Source organism: Phyllostomus hastatus, unplaced genomic scaffold (genome assembly GCF_019186645.2).
Source record: "Phyllostomus hastatus isolate PE091 unplaced genomic scaffold, TTU_PhHast_1.1 phas_scaffold_1066, whole genome shotgun sequence".
Taxonomy (NCBI): Eukaryota; Metazoa; Chordata; class Mammalia; order Chiroptera; family Phyllostomidae; genus Phyllostomus; species Phyllostomus hastatus.
In genome coordinates, this window is record NW_025334004.1 from 34,217,697 (window position 1) to 34,240,653 (window position 22,957).

The following is a 22,957-nucleotide window of genomic DNA, read 5'->3' on the forward strand; positions in this document are numbered from 1 at the left end:
GGAGAAGGTCACAGCAAAGGCAGCTGCCACGTCGCCAGGGGCCCTGTGCCCCCTGGGAGGGCCGCGGGGCTCCCGCTCCGAGGACACACACAGCCACGGCTGCCACTGCCCCCGGGAGCGGTGCCCGGCCCCGTGCAGTTCCCGGCACAGCAGAGGCCCCGGGGAGCCCTCCTCCACCCCAGACCCCGCTGCCCTGGCGGCTCCAGGGAGCTGGTGGCCCCTCCCGCCCCGGAGGCCCGGTCTGCCCAGCTCTGTCCCGGAGGCCGTCCCAGGGTGTCAGGAGCGTGGGGGGCGGGTCCTCCTTTCCGGCTCCAGAGCGCACCTGACCAGAGCGGGGTCAGAACCGGCCCCTTTCTGCTCGGTCAGAAACCTGCTGCGACGCGGCCGGCAGCGAGGCTCGAAGGGGGGGCGGGGGGCGGGGGGGGGCGCAGGGGAAGGGAGGGGATCTGCAGGGCGCAGAGGGACCGCCACCGCAGGACGAGAACTCGGACCCTGGGGCGGCAGGGCCTCAGCTCTTCCGCCAGCCAGTGGCCCGCGTTCAGAGCAGCCCGCGGACGAGGCGGCCGCTGCGGGTCGTCCTCCTGACGCTCTCTGACCCCGGCTCACCGCTCACACACACTTCTCGCCCCGTCAGCAGAGCCCGCCCGGCCGGCCCCTCTTCTGCTGGGGACGGGGAAGTCCTCCTCCGTCCTGTGGGCCGTGGGGGTGTCTCGGCCACCACACAGACCGCAGCCTGGGTGGCTTTGAATGGGGGGCCCGTGTTCCCACCGTCCTGGCGAAGGGAAGGCTGGCGCCAGGGAGCCGGCGCGGTCGGAGCCTCGGGAGCCGCTTCCCGGGGTGGAGGGGCCTTCGTGTGCGCCCCAAGTGGCGGACCGAGGGGCCCCCTCTTTTCCGTCTCTTCTCACCTTTCCCACACAAGCTGCTGACAGCCCCACCGTGGCACCAGCTCACCCCTCCGCCCGCCGCGCAGCCACCTGCGCTGTGTGCGGGACCCGTGTTCCCAATCGGCTCTCCTGGGGGCGTCCGCGGGGGCACGGTCGGGGGACTCGCTGGCTGTGCGTCAGGTCCAGGGCTCCCTGGCCTCATGGCTCTTCCTACAAGGACCCGGGTCCCATCGAGAGGACCCCCTCACAGCCTCAGCTAAACCTACGACCCTCCGCAGACCCGCCCTCCATCCAACCGCCGTCCCCCTGGGGATCGGAGCCGACTGGCTTTTCCAGCCAGGTGCCCCTTCCACCCGGCCGCGTCCACCAGCCGAGAGAAATGGGGTGGGTGGGGGAGAGAGGGAGAGAGGGGGCAGCGGAAGGACCCGAGAGGGAGGCACAGTTCCCCCCCCCTCCCCCCCCCCAGGGCCGGCTCAGCTCCCGGCGGCACTCAGCACGCGTCCAAGGTCCGAGGGACGCCCCGGGGGGCCCCTGCACCCCCTCGGCTCCCGCCGGCAAACCCCCAATTAAAGGCACTCGCGTAGGCAGCTCCGAGGCCCCGCCGCATCCCCGCAGGCGGCCCCACGCCTGTAAGTATTCAAGGCTTCACTCGCGCCTTGACATTTCAAAACGGGCGGAAAGTGATTGTTTCACACAAGGAATTCAGGTGATGGGACAGAGAGGGGGGGCGGGGAGGGGACTGGCTGCAGCCTCCGTCGCCGCCCAGGTGAGGGTGCGGGCGCCAGGAGGCGGGTCCCAGGCAGCCTGGACGGTTCATGGAAACCATGGCCCCCCCAGAGTGGGCAGAGGGCTTCTCGGGGCTCGTCCCCCTCAGCCCACACCTCTCCCTCCTCTTCACCGTCTCTGAGGCCGACGGCTGCAGTCATTGCGGATTTTTAAAAATTCTTTCACCGGAAAACGGTGGTTTATGGTATTTTGTTGTTGTTGTTAAAGGCAGAAAACAGTCCTTGTAGACTCCGTCCCAGGGTTGCGCCGGGGGGCACCTTGAAAGGCATCCTGGGAAAGTGAGGTGCGGAGACGACCCCTCCGCCCCTCTCTGAGGACACACTCTCCCTGCTTTAGGGGGCCGCGCCTCTGGGCCGAGGGGGCGCCGACCCCGCAGCCCCCGGGGGGAGGAGCCGCCCGGCACACGGAGGGATCAGCGCTCCGTTTCCCAGGCCGGCGGGCGGGGCCGGGCCGCGTGCTCGGTGCCTGACCGGGCGTCTGTTCTCGGGAGAGTCCCTGGCCCCAGGACGCGCCAGCGTCTCCGTGCAGCTCCTTGGCAGAGCTGGCCTGAGCGGCCGGTCGGGAGGCGTCTGGGTGAACTGTCTAGTCCATGCTGTTTGCCGACAGTCCCCTTCCGGGGCCAGGGAGGGGGGGGGCTGCTGCCTGAGAGGACGGCGGTGACCGAGACAGCACCCCCCCCCCCAAAGCCGGCGTCTCATCGCCGTGGGCACTCAGACCGTGAGCGCAAGGGCGCCGGTGGGAACAGGGTTTCCGTCTCCACGGAGGAACCCTTGATCCCAGTGGCTCCGTTCTCAGTGACAGGTCGGGGGAGGAGGCGCTTCACCCCAGACCGGAGTCCCCGCCCTCGGCAGGTCTCCCCAGGGAGGGGCGGACGGCCCGTGCCGGCCTCGACCGTGACCTGTGTCCTCTGCCCCTGACTCTGTAAGCACAAGGACCTGAGACCCGGGCCCACTCCTGGGCAGCTGAGTGTCCCCCCGCCTCCCGCGTACGTGAAGGGGAGGGGGCTGTGCGGTCCGTGCCCTGAACCTGGAGGCGCGAGCCCCTCTGCAGCCGACACCGGAGGGGACTGCCCCGCGCCCTCCACCCCTCTCCCTTCAACCCTTCAACTCTCCGGGAGCCTGCACCCCCAGGGCTGGGAAGTCCCTAAGGTCACAAACAACTCACCTGAGAGCTTGCCTCTCACGTGCAAAGAGATGGGTCCCAAACCCCTTCCACCGGCCCCTTTATGAGATGCTCACACCCAGCCAATGCCTGGTCCTGCGTCACCCGGGACCAGCCAGGCAGGGACCGCCCGGAGCCCGGAGCCCACTGACACCACTCTCGCGGCCCAGGCCGGCCCCGCCCCCCCAGCCGGCTCACACAACCCCCCTCCCCCCCGCAAAGCTGCACCCATGGCTTCCGCAGCCCCGACCAGTCCCGGTGGCCCTGCCGGGCTGGGTTCTCTCCTTCCCAGGGCACCTGCGAGTGGCCGTAGCTCTGCTCCCGTGGCACTGACCCTCCTCCGCGTCACCCTCGGTCACCTCTATAAACCCCACGGCTCTCGGGGAGCCTCCAGGAGGAGGAGCTGGTGACCGGCCCCGGCTCCACCGCCGCCGCGGGGCCGACCGTGCACCACGTCCTGGGCGGTCTGCCCACATCCCCGGACGCCGCGCCTCCGCTGACAGAGTGCCGGGAGGGAGTCCCTCCGCGCGGAGTCCGAGGAGCACCCGCCGGCGGCGCGGACACCCCGGCCGCGGGGCCGGCTCCCGGGGACGTGCCCGATGGGAGCTGCGGTGTGCGGGCCCCCACCCCACCCCACCGGGAGCCTCGGCACACGCTGAGCTGTCTCGGCCCAAAGTTTGAAGGACTCGCCCTCCCCACGGTGCCAGGGCAGCCAGACGGACCGGCCCTTGCAGCTGCTGATGAGGCAGAGACCGGGGAGGGGAGGGGCAGGCGCGTGATTATGCTAATGTGGGCTGATGAGTTTTAAATGTAAGTTGAACCAGTAATCAGACAAATGAAATGCATGTACATTGTTTCAAGGGATGATACTTCATTTTTCCTGAAGGTCAAGGGTACAGACCGTGTTATTTCATGACGGAAAAACGATAAAATGAGAAACTGTTGGCCAAAAACAAATGCACCAGTTCAAGGCGCTGGGAGCCGCCCGGGAGCCCGGCCCGGCGTGCACGCTCCGCGTCTCTGCGTCTCGCAGGAGCGGCCCCTCGCGGGGCGTCTTGCAGAAACGAGGAGGAAACACGTCTGGCCGAGGCTCTGGGACACGCCCCCCCCCAACCACCATCAACCAGGGCTGCTCCAGCTCCAGCAGCAGCTTCCGCCCGGCGGCTGCAGGCGGAGTGGATGGGGGGTCCCCGGCTGTGCGGGCGGGCGGGCGGGAAGGCGCGTTTCTCTCTGTGCAGACGGGGCGGGGGGGGGGGGGGTGGCGGGGGGCGGAGCTTCGGCGTGCGGGTCCCGGGCACCTGCTCCTTCGCTCGGGAGGAGGACACGCTGCCTCCTGCTCGTCTGCGGAAGACGGGGCCCCGGGCCAAGGACGCGGGGTAGGGCCGCAATGTGCTGGGGACGCTGAGGGGCGAGGAAGAGAGCCCCCTGGACTCAGCACGCGGCAGCATCGCCCCCGCAGGAGCACGACCGGGAGAGTTGTGCCGAAGGCCGGGCGAGTCCGACCCGGGGGGGGCAGCTGTCTGCTGGGGACCGGCTGAGGGGCTGAGCCCGGTGGGGCGGGGCGGGGTGGGGCGAGGCCCTGTGTGCGCCCCCATGGGGGCAGCGGTCCCCAGGAGCTGTCCTGTAGGGTGAGAGGTGCAAACAGGTCACGCGGGCGCTCGTCAACCCAAGGGGCCACGACCACCCGCCTTTCGCAAAGGCGCCCCTCTGGGTGGCGGTCACGGGGGCCAGCAGGGACCACGCGGGTGTCGTGGGTGCCTGCCCGTCGGCGGCCTCGGATCTCCACGGACTCTCGTCACACGTCACGTGACTCCGTCTGCTGGTGTCTGGTGGCGACTGCGGGTCAAAGGTCACGAGCGGCGTGGTCCGTGGTCTGCTCTTTCCGTGCTGCCTCTGTCAGCCTCGGAATCAAGGTGCTCGCGGCCTCGCGTGATGGGTTCACACGTGTCTCTTCTCCTCCACGCCCTGCAGGGCGCGGAGTGGAATACAAGGTCACTCCTTGGACGTTCGGCAGAGGGACCCGGTGGGCTGGTCGGAGGCTGCAGACTGTGTTTTGGGGGAGTGGCAACTGCACATCGACTCCGTGAATGACGGATTACAGGGGTGCTGGGGCCGCCTCTTTCATCCGGGTTGGACTTGGGCCGAGTGCGGTTTTCACGGACTCGGCCCGCTGCTCCCACACTGTTAAATCTGTGACCGTGGGGTCGTCTGTAGTGTCCCTTCAGAACCTTCTGTTCTAACCCTCTCCTGCGGGCATTTTTCCGAAGCTTTTAGGGAAGAGAGGAAGGCAGAGCCAGGCGCACCGGCTTTCTGCCCGATCCTTGTCTCACTGCTTTCTTCTGTGGTTTCTCGTCTCAGGGTCTTGGGTTCTGCCCTTCACCGTTTCTCCCTCCTGCTCGTTTCCGGTCTGTTCTGCTCGTTTTTCCAGCTTCTCGAGTTAGAGCTCAGGATGCTCACCAGAGGCCTCTCTCGTTCTGACGTAAGCACTCGATGCCTGCCTGCCGTAAACTTCGCTCTCGGCACTGGGGAGCACCCACGGGTGCGGCTGTGTCCTTGTTCTTGTTCGTTTGTTTTTCCGGTCAGTGTCCTGGGAGACGTCCTCTTTGCCCAGTGCGTGGTTCAGAAGCGTGTGGATTCCCAGGTTGCCGCTGCCCTGCTGTCTCCTGTGACTGGTTTTCAGTCGGTGCTTTTATGCCAGAAGCCTCTCTACTGCAGCCCACGGGAGAGACCCCGTGGGAGGGGCCGAGGCGGGGCCCACGCACCTGAGCCCCTGGCTCGTGGCCACAGGTGCCGGGCGGAGGCCTGGGCCCCAGCCATGGGCTTGGGAGAGGCAAGAGGGGGGATGGCCGGCTGACTCCCGGACCCCCTGCACCCCTCCAGCCCTGCCCCGGCCCTTCCTCTTCAGGGTGCCGCCTTCGGGCACCCAGTGTGTGTGCAGGGGGCGCCGGCGCACCTGCCGAGCTGCACAGTCTGGTTTTGGCAGCCGCTGCCCCGGGAGGGACGGTGCCGGCTCGCCAGCCCGGCCCGGCCCCGCGGCTGTGGCTGCCCCCACGGACCAACGTGACAGGTCGGGGTTGTGGGCACCACCGGGGCCGTCGGCGACGGGCAGGCGGAGTGGGCGCTGGGCGCCCCCACATCCATTACCCCACCACCCGAAGTTCACGGAGACCGCCACCACACTTGTTTCTGAAACAAAATGTGCTGTTCTCTAATTGTTCGCAGCTCGGAAGGCACAGCCTGAGAACGTTCTCAACCATCAAGAAAATGGCGTTTTAAATGATGAACATACCGTCTATGTTTGTGCTTTAAGAAAACAGATTCTGGCAATGTTTGGGGAAATTAGTGAAAATTTACTGATTCCCAGAAGAAAAATGCTCTCACGGCGCCAGGCGGCGTCTCTGGCCCACCCGGGGGCGGGGCTCCGGCTCTCTCGGGGGCGGGGCTCCGAGCAGCCCCGGGAGCCCGGCGAGTGTGGCTCCGGTGGCCGGACGGCAGGGTTCCAGTCGTCGTGGTTTGTCGGCACGATGACCGTGTGCCTGGAAGGTTCACGAAAAAGACGAAAACCCATGGGAATTCGTAGAAGAGCTCTGTCGAGTTGCCGAAACCGTGGCCGTGTAAATAAATCAGCAGTTTATGCGCAGCAGCAATAACCGGGTGGGGGGACGCCTGACACCTTGCGGGGCGGCAGCAGCAAACCCACATTCCAGACGGGACCACGGCTGCGCGGACGGAGAGGGTTACGTGTGAGGACCGTAGAGAGCCTTCTGGAGGCGCCGGACGGAAAGCAGCGCAGACTCGCCCGGTGCGGTGGACCGGTCACAGCCCAGAAGTGCACGCCCGGTCCCCAGGGCCCGGGAGCACGTCGCCCTCCCTGGCGAAGGGGCGTGCACAGGCGAGGACGTGCGGGTCTGAGTCGCGCGACCACCCGGGCCCCCTGGGTGGGCCTCACGGTGGGGGGGGCGCGCGGAGTCAGAGGGACCAATCGAAGCGACAGCAGAGGTCACAGAGACACGGCCCCCAAGCACCGCAGGCTTTGAAGGCGCAGGGAGGGGCCGAGAGCCAAGGCGGGCAGCACCTTCCAGAACAGTCTCTGGGTGGTCCTGCCCCAGAGGAGCTGGCGGTCGGCCGGGCTGAGACCTCGGACATCCCGGCCGGAGAGCGGCAGCTCAGTGGCCGCTGTGACAGCTGCGACGGCAGCGACGGGGAAATGCATCACGGTTTTGAGGGAAAGGAAGGAAAACCGTGAGAGACCCTGAGCTCTCCTGGGACCGAGCTCTCTCTGGGACCGTGTGCGGGTCCGCCCCACCTGAGAGCCCCCCCCACCCCCCCGCAAGTGGGCTGAGTGTGATGGCGGACCCATCTACACGCCCCGGGGCAGGGGGGCCCTGGGCACAAGCGGTGGGTGCTGCTGGCAGATGGGAGACGGGGAGAGGCAGGGTCCCCTCCGGTGACAGCACAGCAGAAAGGTCGTTGGCGTCATTGTCATGAATAGCACGTGGTATTTCTCATTAAGATAAGACCATTTTTCCCAGTAAATCAGTGAAAATGTTGGAAACAAATGTGTCATTGCTGCCGTCCCGAGTCAGCCCCTGAGGAGCAGACTGGGAGGTGCCCAGCCCTGGGGTGTGGGGACGGGTGGGGGCAGGGAGCCGGTGGGCGGGGCCGGTGGGGGCGGGCAGTGAGAAGACAGCGGGGGCTCTGGCCACCCACCGAGGGTCTGGGCAGGCAGGAGGGGCCCGGGCGTGGAGCAGCCTGCGGGCGTCCAGGCAGGTGCGGGGCCGGGGGTCCGGGGGGCGCCACTGGGGGGCAGATCTGTGAGGGGACAACCGGCAGAGGCCTGGGGCGCGAGGGGCACGTGGGCACCGGAGTCTTCTCTGGTCGGAGGAGGGCGCCGCGCCCTTCCTCAAGTCTTTGGGCGGAAACAAAGCCGTTTAGGTGCTTTTCAGAATTCAGCCGACGCTTCTGTGTTACAGGTCCACCGAGAAGGAAGCCAGACCATGGGCGTCACGGTGAAGCCGGGCTCGCAGAGCGAGGGGCGCCTAGCATTCGCCCTGGACATGCCCGTGGGTCCCTGCATCGCCCTGGGCCACTGGCACCTTCCCTGCCCCGGCCCCCGCCCCCCGCCCCATTCCAGAGTTTTCCTCCCAGACGCGTGGACACACCCCAGAGCCAGGGAAGCCCAGCCCCGCCCCTGCCCCACGGGCAGACACCGGGGGATGGCCATGCCCACGCCCACCTCCTCCCTGCCCACAGTGTCTGTCCCAGTTTCCATGGAAACAGCCAGCTGAGTGGGCCGGGAAGGGGGAACGAGACTCTAAAATAATGACAGTTGGAAAACTTTCATGGGCCCGTGCTTCTTACTACGGGGGTTTCCATGGAAACCCAAGCCACAGACACACGGAAGGGAGAGGGGCCGGGCATCTCCAGGGCGAAGGGGCTCTGGGCAGGTGGCCCCACCACAGCCCCCCCAAAGGGAGGCCACTCTCTCAGAGGACTCGGGAGCTTCCCGCCCAAGTCACTGACGACCCAGGGTCCCCCACCGCCATGGGGCGGGGGACAGTGGGGGGAAAGGTGGCGGAAGGAGGGGTGGGCGGCTGCCCCCCCACCCAGGAGCCCAGGGCCCGGCCCCGAACTGTCCACACACAGTGAGGAAGGGGAACGGACACCAGGGTACGGGGCCTCAGCCCTGACCTGCACTGCAAGCGTGCGTGTGCACACACAGCAATCCCACACACTCACACACACTCACACACACTCACGCACACACACTGTCACAGCTGCTCCCCCAGCACAGCAGCCACCCTCCCGGGGCCACACCCTGGGGTCCCTCTTGTCACAGTCCGCTCCCTGCTTCTCTTGGTCACCTCCCTTCACACGTGTCAGCATTCCCGAGCTGCCCCTCTGAAAGCCCCACCCCCTCGCTGTAAAGCGGTCCTGACATCATGGGACCCGACTCGGGCGCTTCCCCGGCCCCTGCACCGAGCGCTCACTCAGCGCTGCACGCTGGCGGGGATGGGCCACGCTGCAGACCAGGAGCGTCCGGCCCGGCCCCTCTCGCCTCCGCCCACGGCTCTCCTTCCTCCCACGGCTTCGGGGTTGTGGCCAAAGAAAAACACACATGAAAGGCACGCATCGGCCCTTCCGTGTCACGTGTTCGATTATCTTTGAACTCTGAGAGGTGGACCCCTGGGAGGGAAACGCCCCCGACGGGGTCCGCGCCGCGTCCGTCCTGTGCCTCTTCCTCGTTGAGAATGAAACGGTGAGAAAGAGTTCCGAGCTGACGGGCCGGGGAGGCAGCAGTCGAGACGAGAGCCATCCTTTCCTAACAGCTGCGCTCGGTTCTGTAAGAAAAGCTTTGCGAGGAGCCAGCGCCGCAGCCGCACAACTCAGGACGCGCACGCGGGCCCCCGCTTCCTCGCACCGCCCAGGCCGCGGCCAGCTGGGCGCGGACCGTGCGCACGGCCGCGGGAGCCCGAGCAGGTGCAGTGTCCCGCCCTCCGCGGTGGCCGCGCGGGTCGCTTCCTGCCGACTGCCACCTTCTCCTGTCCCCTGGGCAGGGCTGAAAACGCATCCTAGTCCTGGAGCGATAGGACTCGATGTTAGTTCTCAAGTCAGTTCGATCTTCCAGCCGGTGGTGGTTGGCGTCAGCTCAAGACCGACAGGAACCCCAGTCTGGGGCGTGGGGCGGAGGGAAGCGCTCGGTGCGAGCACCTGACTGCGGCACCGCACACCGTGAGCACCGCTCGGCTGCGCTGCGGCGCACCCTCGAAGCGGCACGGCTGCGGGCGGCCCTGCAGCCAGGCCCCCTCCGGCCACACAGCCCCGCTCCGCTCCTCGCAGGTCTGCCCGCTCCGCTCCAGCGAGCCGCCCTCGGTGTTTCCCCCCGGCTCCGGCCGGGGGCACGCAGTCTCCAGCTCCGGTCTAGGGCGGGGAGGGAACGTGCGCTCTCGGAGCTGGAGGGGAGCGGGCGCACGTGCACGGAAGTCCACGTCCCATGCAAATAAGGGCTCCACGTTGTCCTCGCCACGTGACTGGTCCAAAAGGCGCTGTCCTCATTGGTCAGAAGGGAGCCAGTCTGATTGGCTGGTAAGTAAGCGGATGCGGAAGTAGCTGCACAGTCCCTGATGGGACGGGAAAACCTCAGTCCCATTGGTGGTGACACTCTTCCGGGGCGGGGCGGGGCAGGCGGGCTGCTCTGCGCAGGCAGGGCCGGCTCGCACCTGCCAACGACAGCGCCCCCAGCTTCCCGCCCCATGGGCTGAGCTGAGCAGGGAGGCTCGCGCGCGGGCTGGTCTGCGGCGGGCGACTCTGCACGTGCGAAGGAGGCCCGCCACACTCAGAGGCCGTCCTCGGAGCCTCTTTGCAGCAAAGTCCACTCGGGTGCCACCACTCGGTTCTGGAGGTTGGAGACAGGAAGCCCCTTGGACGCCGGTCTGGAACGTGTCTCGAGCCGTTTGCTGCGTCTCCCGCGGCGTCCACCAGACCGCTCCAGGCTGACAGCACCGAGAGGGTCTGTCCGCTCGGCTGCCACCAGAAAATGGCGCCGAAGGGGCGAGGGCCCGTGTGGCTGCAGCTCCGTCCCGGGTTGCACGGTCGCCCGGGGGAGGCCGCGTCCTCTGTGGGCAGAACAGAGGGCTTGGAGATCTGGTCACAGTCCAGGATTTTTTAAAATTGGCTCATTTTCATTCTCAAAGCACAGAGAGCGAGGAAGGTGCTTGAATGTCGGGGGACCTATTGCTGCACAGCCGACAGGTGCCAGCCGGGCGTCAAGATGAAAAACTGCCTCCGGCTGAGACCAGGCTGGGGCCTCGTGGCGTCGGGGTGGGCGTGTCGGGGCCCTGGCGGAACCTCCTGGCCTCCTCTCAGACCCGGGGGCTCGCCCCTGTCTGGCCACCTCCTCCCTAAAGCAGCCCGGGTCGATGCCTGCCGGACTGCGGGCCCACCCCTTCTGTGCACATCGATATGCACCGGGAGGTGCTCGGCAGGGAGCCCAGAACAGGCCGCGCCCCCGTGTGGGTGGGGACCTGCAGAGAGCGCCCCGCAGTCTGACAGCCCCCAGGAGCGTCTCCAGAACCAAGAGCGCGGGCGCTGCGCCTCCTGCAGAGGCGACTGACCGACCGCACACGTAGGCTGGTGCGCAATTCAATCAGCCCTGTCTGCAGGGCACACCTGTGCGGGTGGAATGCCAATATTTTAATAACTTTCCTTGAGAAAATATGGCCGTATTATTCTTTTGGCTCCCTTCCAGCGCTCGGCTCTGCCCCCCGGAAGGCCGGGCCGGAGGAGTTACGGTTCGGGCATTGATCCCCTCTCCCGCCACCCCGCCCACCGCAGGCTCTGGTGGAAAGGAGCCGGCCGGGGTCAGGCCAGGTGGGGCCTCAAGCACCACGAGGAGCTCTGGTTTTCTATTCTCGTCGCGGTGCCAAGAGAATCGGGCCGCTTTCACCAACTCAGTTTGCTGTAAAATAGCCGTGGCAGAGAATGCATGTTCCCAAAACACAAGGGAACAAGTGCACACGTGCTGCATGCACACATGTGTGAACATGCATGTGCCCGCCTCCTGGACCCGCCGGGAGGAGCAGAGAGAACCGTGAGGAAGACGGTGCTGCCCCCTCGGTGAGCAGGGTGGGGGGGCCAGCACCCACCTGCTGGAGGGCAGAGGGGACGAGTGGGCAAGAGCATGTGCCCCAGGGCGAGGACCGGGACCTGCCCTGGAGCCACCTCCCTGGGGACGGGGCTGAGCCGCGCCGACCCTGCCTGCCTGGCACTCTCTGCTCAGCCGACCAGAGGCGCCGCCCACTCGACTGCAGGAGGCGGACAGAGCTCTCCTTGTCCTCGGGCCACAGCGGCCCCCAGGTCTCATAGAGGAGTGCCGCCAGGACACACCAGACCCGGGACGCGCTCTGCTTGGAGACTGCTCGGGGGACAGAAAGGCGTGTGCGCGACTCTGCCTCAGCACCAGGGGCGGTCCCGGAGCCCAGGGAGGGGACAGAGCCAGCAGGGCACCCACCCCCGGGGACAGAGAGGCCCCTCGCTGTCTCAGCCCTTGGAGAGGTGGCCTGTGTCTGCAGCCCCGAGTTCCGGGGCACGGCAATGGGCTGAGATCGGGGAGGGGCTGCTGGGCCTGCAGGGGCCCTGCAGGGACCCATCGTGGAGCTGGGGACACCACGGGGACCACCCCCAGGGACCCCCGTCAGCCTGAGTCGGCCCTGCCTGTGCCGCTCTCCCGGGTTGTGGTCAGAGGACGTTTCTGCAGGGCGGCGGCGGGCGGCACGGTGGCCTCCCTGCCACAGGGACCGACAGGTCCCGTGTGTCGGGGTCCTCGTCCTCAGTATGTGGCTTGCTCCTTGACCACAATGCAGGAGACAGGCAGGCTCGCAGCCCCAGCTCTGTCCGGAGGCGGAGAAAACCATCCCCACATTTCCGCACTGATTTGTCTCAGAAACACAGTCGTAAACAGAGTGGACGAGTGGAACCACGCCCGTCCAGAGGGAGGAACTCCGGCCAGAGTGCAAGGAAGCTGCGAGGGTGAGAGCCCACCGACCTGGGCCTCCGCCGTTTCGTCCGTGTGACCCGTCTCTGCACCTGCACCACATCAGGGTGGGGGACGTGGCCACAAGGACCCCCAGCCCTGACACCTCTGGTTCTCTGCGCGCTGCCCTAGCAGCAGGTCCCCGCAGATGAGGCTGGGGGTGAAGCCGGATGAGGGGTGGGGTGGGGTGGGGGTAAATGAGGATCCCAGGGGCGGACAGGGGGACGGCTCCGTCAGAGCGGCCTCGGGGGCAGGGGCCCTATCGCCCCTGGGTTCGGCAGGGACCCAAAGGCTGGCAGGGGACAAGGGGCTCCAGGTGCGCCCCGAGGGAGGCAGGGCCCGTGGAGCCTGGGCCGGGGAATCTCGGAGGGGTCAGGGCGCACTCTGGCCTTCTCCAGTGGGCCCCCAGCTGGGAGCGGGGACGACCCGGGGAAGCTGTCAGGTGCTGATGGCACCCTGGCTGTCGGGGGCTGACGGCCACAGGGGTGTGGTGGGGCTGCCGGTCGCTGGAGACGCTGGGCTGCCTCCTGCGAGTCTGACTGGCAGCTGGCCACCTCCTGGCCGCCCCCGCGGGTGCGGGCTCAGTGCTCGGTCTTCACGGCGGTCCGCGCGTCCTCGCCCACACACGGCCTCCAGGTCCCAGCCCAGTGGTGCAGCTGGGGGGGATGGAAGCCCCGGAGGCAGGGGGGGCGCAGCACCGGGAGGGGTCTCGGAGGGCGCTCCACCCTCTGAGCAGAGACCTCGCGCGCGGACGGCTCTACGGCTATCGGAGTGGGCGGGGCTCAGGCAGCCCGCCCCCACGCGGGCGCTCTCACGGCAGACGCCACGCCCTCCAGGCCCGCGGCTTCCAACCACGGAGCTCTCACCACCTCCACACAGTTCTTCTGGCTTTCTCCTGCGGCGTTTCCCCCAAACCCAGATCGTGCTGGTGTGAACGACTATCCACTTCTGCTTTTTTTTTTTTTCACTAAAGTTACGACAGTAACTGTTCAGAACACAGATTGAACAGGCGTGTTTCACGCGTGGGTCGTGTGGTACCCAGTCATGGGGCCGCCCCGTCACTGGACGCTCGGGGTCACCCACTTGCCCATGGTTAAAAAGGCCGTGACCACTGTGGGTCTCTAAAACGTGCCCCACGGTCTTTGTGAGGGGACCGCCCGTAAAGAATGAGCGCTCAGGAGCCCCCCCCGCCCCCCGCCCCCCTCGATGGCTGGGGGCGTCCCGGCCCTCAGCCGCATCCCAGCCGGCAGCGCGGGCCGCTCTCGAGGAGAGAAGCAAGGTCCCCGGGAACAGCCTCGAAAGTATTCAGATCAGAATAATTTCCACAATTACATAAAACTGAACTTTTGGCTCGAGTGGTGAAAGATTAGATCAGATTTCTCACTCCTTGGAAAATCAGGGAGAACCTAATAACAAACACTATAATTACCTGCAGAGACCGACACCAGGATTGAATTATCAGGAGGCCTCCTAAAATCCTCCCTTTAATTAGCGAACGGCGGCAGTATATATTAACACTTCCCGAGACATTTGCATGCACTCACAATGGGCTAACCAGGTAGGAGCTGAAGTACAATTTTCGAATATTACATTAGAACCACTTTTGGGATTAAATCACGTTGCGGAGTCTCTTCTGCGATCGTCGGACGCTGCTGATTCATCACCGTGAACTCTCCCACTGGGAGACCAGAGGCGGGCCTCACCGTCCCGGAGGGAGCCTGCAGCCCGGGGTGCGGAGGCACTCGGGGAGCCAGGCCCTCGGCCCAGACTGCCGAGGGGGCGTGGGGGGAGGACAGTCCGCCCTGAGCTCCGAGACCAGAGCTGGCAGGCCAGGGGCAGCAGAGAGCCTGGGCCCGGGTGGCTGTGGGTCCCCGCAGCGCAGGCCCAGGAGCAGAGGACCTGTCCACAGGACTCCAGTCACAGGGGACACGTCTCCCGGGCCCCGGCCCAGCACACTGGCCACGCACGCACCTGCCCGGAGCAGGCGGCGCCCTTGACCGGACGAGCCCCGGATCCGCATCCAGCCCCGAGAGGACAGGACCCCGGGAGGCCCACCGGCACAGGCGCTGCGGGGCGTGGGCGCGGCTCCCGGACACCCGCACAGATGGCCAGGGCCAGCGCGCTCCCGGTCGACAGCCATGTCTGCTCACCCGGGGGCTTCCTCCGCCGTGGCTGTTCATTGCCCACGGGATGGGACGAGCTTCAAGAACCAAAGCAGCAGTTACCCAGGCGCCAGGGGACCCTCGGCCAGTGGCCCCGACCCACCTCCTGCCGCGGCAGGGCCGGGGCCGCGGGTGGACTCTGGGCAGACGGGTCCCACCCAAGCGGCTCCTGCTGGCGGCCCACCCGCAGCAAGGCCTTCCCCTGGAGGCCGATCCCGGGTCTGGAGGTCACCCATTGGAGGTCACCTCCTGGACCAAAGGGGGCTGGCACGCGGGGGCGGGGTCCATCCGTCCCTCACGCAGAGCCACGGCCAGGGCAGGTTGGGCGGGACTGGCCACTACATGCGGGCCCCGGGCCGGCTGCACCCTGAGAGGCCAGCAGAGGCCTGCACCCCGACAGTGGACCAGAGCCCCGATGTTCTCCACGGGAGACAGAGGAGGGCTGTTTCTCCTCCTCCACCCACGAGGCCCTTTCTTTGTCCCTCCCGGGCCGCCTCCCCTTCCAAAGCTCGTGGAACACGGCGGCGGCGGCGACTGCTCCGCTGAAACGCTGAAGTGTGTGCAGGCATGCGGTCCCCTCCAGAGGGGCGGGTGCGGCTGACCGGGCATCACACGGGGTCCTGGCAAGAGATGCCACCGGGCTCGGGGGCCCGACGAGGGCGGGCGGGCACAGCGGCCCCGGGCAGTGCCCTCGGCCACCCAGAGGCGTCCACGGCAGGAAGGCGGCCGGCCCAACCCAGGGCCTCCCTGAAAGGCACTTTCCCCTCCCCACGGGCGGAAGAGCGTTTCGGGAGTTACAACGCAGCAAACCCACGTCACTGTCTACCCCCGTACCCCCCCCCCGTGAGGCTACAGAGGAAGTGGAGTGTCCGCTTCAGCCCTTCCCCTACTAGCTCCCCCCGCATTGTCCCAGCAGCTCCGCGGGGCCGGGCAGGCCTCACGAGAAGGCAGCGGCTCAGTCGGCGGACCCCCTCCGCCGAGCAGGTCGAAGGGAGGCACCCCTCCCCACCGGGGGCAGCCGGCCAGACAGTCGCCCCGGAAAACGGCACTCAAGGAAAGTGGCTTTAAAGTGTGGGACTTCTGAAGTTACTATGCAACACTATTCCATCTGAAATAATAGTGTTTTCTTCTGGCTTTTTATTAATAAACTATTTTTAGAGCAGTTTTCACAGCCAAACTGAAGGGAAGGCAAGGAAACTTCCCACAGACCCCGGCACGCCCCGCACGCACGGCCCCCCATGCACCCCCCGCCCCCCCCAGCGGCGCGTGTGTTACAGCCGCTGAGCCCACGCCGGCCTGTCCTCTTCGCCCACGGGCCACAGTCACGTCGAGTCCACTGCGGGTGCACCCCGCTCGGTGGGTCTGGACTGCGGTGCAGCGGGTCCCCACGACGGCGTCACACGGAGCAGCGTCACCGCCCTGAGAACCCTCCGTGCCCGCCTGGTCATTCGCCCCCCCGCCCCGGTCACCTCGGGCCCTGGGCCGTCTCCATCCTGTCACCGTGCTCGGGACGTCACCGAGTGGGACTCACGCAGTCGCAGCTTTCAGACGGGCTCCTGTCACCCAGCCACGGGCACTGAAGTCCTGTGTGTCCTTTCCGGACGTGGCACCTCGTTTCTGCCCGTCTCCGAGTGACACTCCGCCGCCTGGACGCACCGTGGTCCCTCCCCCCCCACCCCACCGGAGGGCCCTCGGCGGCTCCCAGGCTCGGTGCCCGGGAACACAGCTGCCGTCACACCTGTGTGGTTCCCGAGTGGACACGATGTCTCACCTGCTCCGGGCAGACACCAGGGCCTGCGCGGTCCTGCTGGGGCCTGCGCTGAGGAGGCTGAGCTCCGCTTCGAGAGAAGCTGCCCTCGGGCGGCCGCGGGGCTCTGCCTGCGCCAGCGGGGAGGGGACCCGGCTCCTGGGCCTCCCCCGCCTGGCTGTCGCCCGCGCTCCGAGCTCGGCCGCACCGAGAGGTGTGCAGCGGACGTGTCTCCTGCGGTGACGTGTCTGCTCACGCCTTCCGCCCGCTTTTTAATGGTTTGCTTCCCACTGTTGCGTTTAAGAGCCCCTCGTGTATTTCAGACGACGGTCTGCTATCGGACGGGTCTCTGGCGGACACGTTCTCCCCGCCTGCGGCTGGTCTTCCTGTTCGCTGGACTTCTCTCCCCCAAGGCCCAGGGGCTCCGGCCGAGGACGCCCAGGGTCCACCCGCAGTGCCGTGTCTGAAAGGCCACCGTCACCCAAGGCCGCCCAGCTCCTCTCCTCCTCCCTCAAGCAGCCGACCACTTCGCCCTCCACATCGGGAGCCGCAGCCCGGTCTGAGTTCGTCCCCCCGGCGGTGGGAGGTCTGTGTCGACCTGGTCTTGTCCTCTGTGCGTGGACGCCCAGCGGTCCCAGCGTCGTTGGTCTCGGAGACGGGTTCTGTCCACCGTGTTGTCGTTGCTCCTTGTCCGAGACCGCAGGTGACTGTTCCCAGGACTGATTTCCGGACTCCGTTTCGCTCCACAGACCCATCTGTCCGCTCTGGGACCACGCCGTCCGGTCACTGCGGCTTCACGGCGAGTCTCGGAGCCGGGTGGCCTCTGTCCTCCGTCCTCCGACCCTGCCCTTCTCCCTCGACCCTGCGTCGGCCGTTCTGGGTCCGTCGACTCTTCCCCACACAAACCTCGGAATCAGCCTGTCGGCAGCACCCTCGGGGCGACTTGCGGGGACTCGGGCTGGGGTCGCGGTGCACCCACAGGTCAGGTCGGGACACGCTGCCCTTGAGACAACACGGAGCCGTCCCGTCCACTCCTGCTGCCCGTGACCACGGAGCCCGTGGCGTCTGCTCACTCGGCCCTTCAGCTCGGCCTCAGAGCGCCCACGGGCTTCCTCGTGCGGCTCCACGCATGTTCTGTCGGGTCTGCGTGAGGCACTTCCTGGGGGACACGCGTCTGGACGAGGCCGTGTCCCAATCTCGGGCCCCGCGTGCTCCCCGACGGCGGGTGACGGAGGGCGACGGAGGGCGTGGCCGACCGTGTCCCTCGCCCGCGAGTCCCAAGGCCTCGCTCGCTGGGGTGGTTGGCCCTTCCCAGGTGTGCTGCTCCGTCCCAGTCCCCTCGAGCTCCCTGCGTGGAAAAGCATGTCATCCGTTAGCAAAGGCAGTTTTATTTCCTCCCTCCCAACCTGTTTCCAGAATTAACTGCTTTAATTAGTTCTTTTGAGTGATGGTGCAGTTTCAGAAGTGGCTGTAATTGTAAACTACACATCACACAACAAACAGAAAACTGGCTTCTGCCTGTGGACGCACGAGAAGGCTTTGTCTGAAGGACGGCGGGCGCTCCCCTCGGCCCAGGCCAGGGCGCGGGCAGACCGCCCCCGGGAAAGGCAGCCAGGCCCTGCCCTGGCCCGAGAGCCCCCTTGCTGGGCTCTGCGCACCTCCGGCCGCCCCCCCCCCCCCCAGAGCCCGGGAGAAGGCCGGCAGACTCCGCCCCCAGCAGCACGAAGCCCACGGTGCCCAACACCCAGTCGGGACCCTCCGGCGCTCGGGAAGCAGGAAAACGTGCGCCGCTGGCGGCAGACAGCCCGCGCGGCGCGTCCGCCCGCCCAGAAGGGACCTGCTGGGGAAACGGCGGAGATTTGGGGTCGGCTAAGATTCCTTTCACGGAACACGAAAGGCAGAACCACCGGGGAAAAATGAAACCTTGGACCTGAGCTTCAAAACGCTGACCCTCTGAGAACCGCTGCTGAGAGCCGTGGGGGCCGGGCCGGGGCCCGCGGAGACACCGCATCCGAACATGGAGCCGACGCGACACGGAGCGTGCCACCCGGACCCACGGCCTCTCCTGCCACCGAGGAGACGCGCGGAGACTGCTTCGTCCCAGAACAACGGAGCAGAGAAGCAGGACAGGCGTTTACACGGCCGGCGGCCCATGAAGACAGACCCAGCCTCACGTGTCGGAGGGGACGCCAGTGCACACCGGGGGAGACACCAGCGCCGGTCCTCGTCCGCGAGACCGTGAGTGTCACCAGCGAACCCTGCTTGCCGCCAGCAGACCCGCTGATCTGCAAGTCCTCACGGCATCGGCAAGAAGAACTGGGTTTCTCCTAGAACATGGGCGGTGCCGACACCCAGGACCCTGACCCGGATCCTGCCCCTGTCTCCTCCCGGGACCGTCCCACAAGCTGAAGGGTCGCTGGTTCCGATCCCCTGACCAGCCGTCACTGCTGGGGCTGGGGGCCTCTGGATAGACGGGGTGGGGTGGGGGGCTGGTAGCCGAGAGGGCTTTCACTTTTTCTAAAATGCTATATTTCAGAAGTAAATAGCAGAAATGTCAACATTGGAGTGATGGATACATTCGCATTTCCTGGTTTTTATCTGTAATTTTCCAGAAGGTTTTCATTTCAAAAGTGTAAAAACTGAAGTGGCATATCTGGAATTTGTTCAGCAAAAAAAGGGGGGAGCGGGAGGAGCGCGGTGGGCGCCATGGGTTCTGACTCATCACAGCCCCCGGACTGACTCAGGGGCCGAGGGCAGGCAGCCCCTGTGACCCCGGGGACCAGGCACAGCTCGAGGGTGCCCGGGTCAAGGCTGTCCCCGAGGCCTAGCACATCTCCGACACAGGCAGGAGGGCCCTCGTCCCAGAGGCTCGCTCAGGGGCTGCAGGACTCTGGGGGCCTTGCCGGCCTGGCAGCTGCCCCCCCCCAGCCCAAGGGACCCCAGAGAGAGGCGGGAGGTGCTGCTGGGCCCTCGACTCAGCAGCCAGGGTCACTTCTGCACGGAGCTGGTCCCCAGGGCACCGCTGCTCAGCCCACAGCCCGAGCACAGAGTCAGCCTCCACCTCGGAGGGGAGGGGTGTCAGTGAACGTGGGGGCGTGTTTTTAAACTACCAGACAGCGGCCCCCGCCCGTGACCCCGAAGGGAGGAGGATGCGAACGGAGGCCTGGGGAGGAGGCCCCACCGGACGATGGCAGCGACGGTCGGCCAGCGGTCGGGCCTGCACGTCCACACCAGGAACGGAGCCACGTGGAAACACAGAGGAGAGGCGGGCCCCAGCTACATCGACCGCATGGATACTCATCGGGTCGCCTGGACTTTCCTGCTAGTTGTCTTCCGGCTCCTGGCTGCGCCCGAGCTACAGAGCCCCCTCCTGCTCCTCCTCCTCCTCCGAGGGGGGGTTCAGCGCCGATTGGAAAACGAAGGGAAAATGGAGTTTGAATTTCTGGTTTAAAAAAAATAGGCTTTAGTAAACAATGTCCTTGGTTTTGGGGTCTGACTTGGTCTTTCAGTTTAAGGGGAGTCCCACCTTCAAAATCTGGTCTGAACAGCGAGTTCCTTCCGCACGCGGCACGAGGAACGGAAGCCCCCCCACGTGGAGACGCACGCTCACTGAGTGTGGCGGGGACGGCGTGTTTCAAGGGCCACCGTCCTACCCTGCAGCTTCCTCGGCCGAGGGTTAAACCAGTGTCCACATCTGACCAAACAGCTAACGCGGGGAAGCTTCTGAAATATCTTTTCTTTAACAAGCTGAATAGCCCTGGCTGGTGTGGCTCAGCGGACTGAGCACTGGCCTGCAAACCAAAGGGTCGCCGGTTCGATTCCCAGTTGGGGCACAGGCCTGGGTTGTGGGCCAGGTCCCCAGTAGGGGGCGTGTGAGAGGCAACCACACACTGATGGTTCTCTCCCTCCCTCTTGCTCCCTCCCTTCCCCCTCTTCCCCTGCCACTTCCTATGCTCCTGCCACTTCCTGAGCTGCCCTACCAGCTGTGAGAGCTGGGGAGCTCCTGGCGCCAGGCCGCCTGGGTCCAGGAGGCTTCTCCAGCCAACACCACGCCCGGCTCAGTCCGGAGCAGTCCCGGCTGAGCTGAAGTCTGAGCTGAAGTCTGAGGAGGACGGCCAGCCCCGGTGGCCTCACGGCCCCAGGCGGGTCTCGGTGACGGAAGCCATTTGAATTAGTGGTTCGCGTGGACATGGGACACCGGTGGGATTTCATCTCGTGGCAGCAGAGGCAGGCCGCATAGGCGCTGGGGTGCCAGGGACCAGGGCACCCCCTGTGTGCGCGCCTTAGTCCCTTTGACAAATACGTGGTTTGCATCCGTCTTTTCATTTCTTGTCAATCGATTTTGAAAAGTAAACATTTTACTGCTCATGAAATGTAACTAACTGCTTAATGGACCGTGCTGTTTCTGTTCGTGTCCCAGATGAGCGCTCTGGCCTGAGCCGGTTTACAAGAGCCCCCCCCCCCCGGCCCCGCCCCAGGCCCCGCCCCGCGCTCCTCCAGACATACAGCTCAGGCCCCGCCTCCAGGCCCACCGTGCGCTCAGGTCAGCTTTCGGTTCCGGAGCAGGGGCCGAGTGGGAGCAGGGGCCGAGTGGGGCGTGTTCGCTTCTCCGCGTCTGGACGTGCAGTCACTCCGCGGCGTGGGAGGAACCCCTCTCGCTGGAGGACGACAGCCTTGCACTCGGAGGGGCCACTACGGCCGAGTGCCGTGTCGTGTGCGAACACACTCAGCGCGTGGGAGTGCCCGCAGGAAGAGCCCGGTGGGCAGCGCCGCCCGGGGAGCACACACTCGAGAGACAGAGCGCGTCCGTCCAGGAGCGGCAGCGCGCCGAGGGGCGGACAGGAGGAGCCCGTCTGTCACGGGGCCCTGGAACGGCCCCGAGGGGGGACAGGGACGGGACGGCAGGCAGGGGCCCTGCTGGCACCGTGGGTGCAGAGGGCAACTCCGAAACCTTCCTGTGACCAAGGAGAGGCCAGGACACCCGGAGCGCCCCGAATTCCGGGTCTGTGGCGGGGGGTGGGGGCCTCACTGTTCACGAACAACAGTTGTGTCACTGTCCACACGAACAACGGCGCGCCTACGTTCGCCCCACCCTGTGCGTGTGCACACACAGGACACACTGCAAATATACGTGCACACACCCTATACATGTGTGTACACATTGTGATACATGTGGTGCGTGTGCGCACATGTGTGTGCGTGCTGCGTGTGTGCACATATGCACACAGTGTGTGTGTGTGCACACCGCATGTATACACACATGCACACACTATATATATGTGCGTGTGTGCACGCAGTGATACGCACGGTGCATATACGCATGTGTGTGCACACACGCTGCATGTATACACATGCACACGCAGTACATATACACACGTGTGCGCACTGCATATACACACACTTCTGTGCACTGTGTATATATATGCACACGCACACACACAGACGTGGAGCTTGATAAGCCTGAGACCATGTTGTTAGTGCCCTGACAGCCTTATGTAAAGATTCTTTACTCGGAAAATTTTTATTAATAATTGATTGGGTGATCACTTCGCACTTTGCCTACTCAGGGCATTATTTGCTTTGTGAATAGCACAATTGATTTTGCAAACAGAGCGTATTCGAACATAACTTGACAGCGGTGATGTTTTATTTGGTGTGATCCTTTAAAATCGTATCTATCAAGCCTGCATCGCCAGCATCTGTAATCGCTACGGCCGAGCAGGCCCTCCGCACTCAGGGCCGGCCCCCAGCAGCCTCCAGCCTGCAGGGGGAGGGGCGGGCTATTCAGACAACCGCACGCCCAAGGCACAGCCGCACCCCATCCAGGGCCGAGGGCCTCCGGGGTCCCCCTGAGCACTGCCGAGGGGCAGGGGCTGCCGGCCTCTCCACCTCCGGCACGGAGGTGCACACGGCACGAGCCCAGGACCCCGACCCCCGCAGCGCCTGCCTCCACAGACCCCGGGTGGACCAGAGCCCTCTCGGCCTCTCTCTCCGAGATCCTGCTCACGGCTCGCCCGCTCCGGAAGCTGCTCTCACCGGTGTGTTTGCCCCCAGCGCTAAGGAGGGTTCGCCCCTCGTCGACAGCACCTGCGGGAGACCCCCACACACACACACACACACGGACTTGGACCCCGGGGACGTAGGGCGGTAAATGGAAGTCTCTGCTCACAGGTGGGGCCCTGTGGCTGAATTTCCTCCAGGACCCCCTGGCCCACTTGGCCCAAATCCCTGGCCCTCAGCTTCACCCCCATAGCCCCTGCCCCCTCCCCCTGCCCCCCCTCCCCCTGCTGACTCCAGACGTTCAGCTTCCCTCTCAGAACTCGGGACTCGGCCAAACACTGAGCACCGGGGTCTCCCCTGTGTGCCGCTCACGAGATCAGAGGCCCCACGCCACCTTGCTCTCCCTCGGGGGACACCCCACCCACCTTCCCCAGTCCCTGTGACACGCAGCGTAATCGACCACCACTGACACACGGCCAGAAACGATGCCACTGGCCCTTCCCACCAGCCGGCCCCAATGGCCCGAGCACCCATGGCCCCCCCCCCCCCCGGTGCATCCCTAGCCAAGGCGCAGGGGCCCCACCCCTGGCTTCAGGACCCTCCAGATCCCTCCAGGCCCCTCACGGGCCCCAGCTGCAGCCTCGGCCACCACCTCCCCAACCCGGCGCGGCTCGCAGGCAGCCCC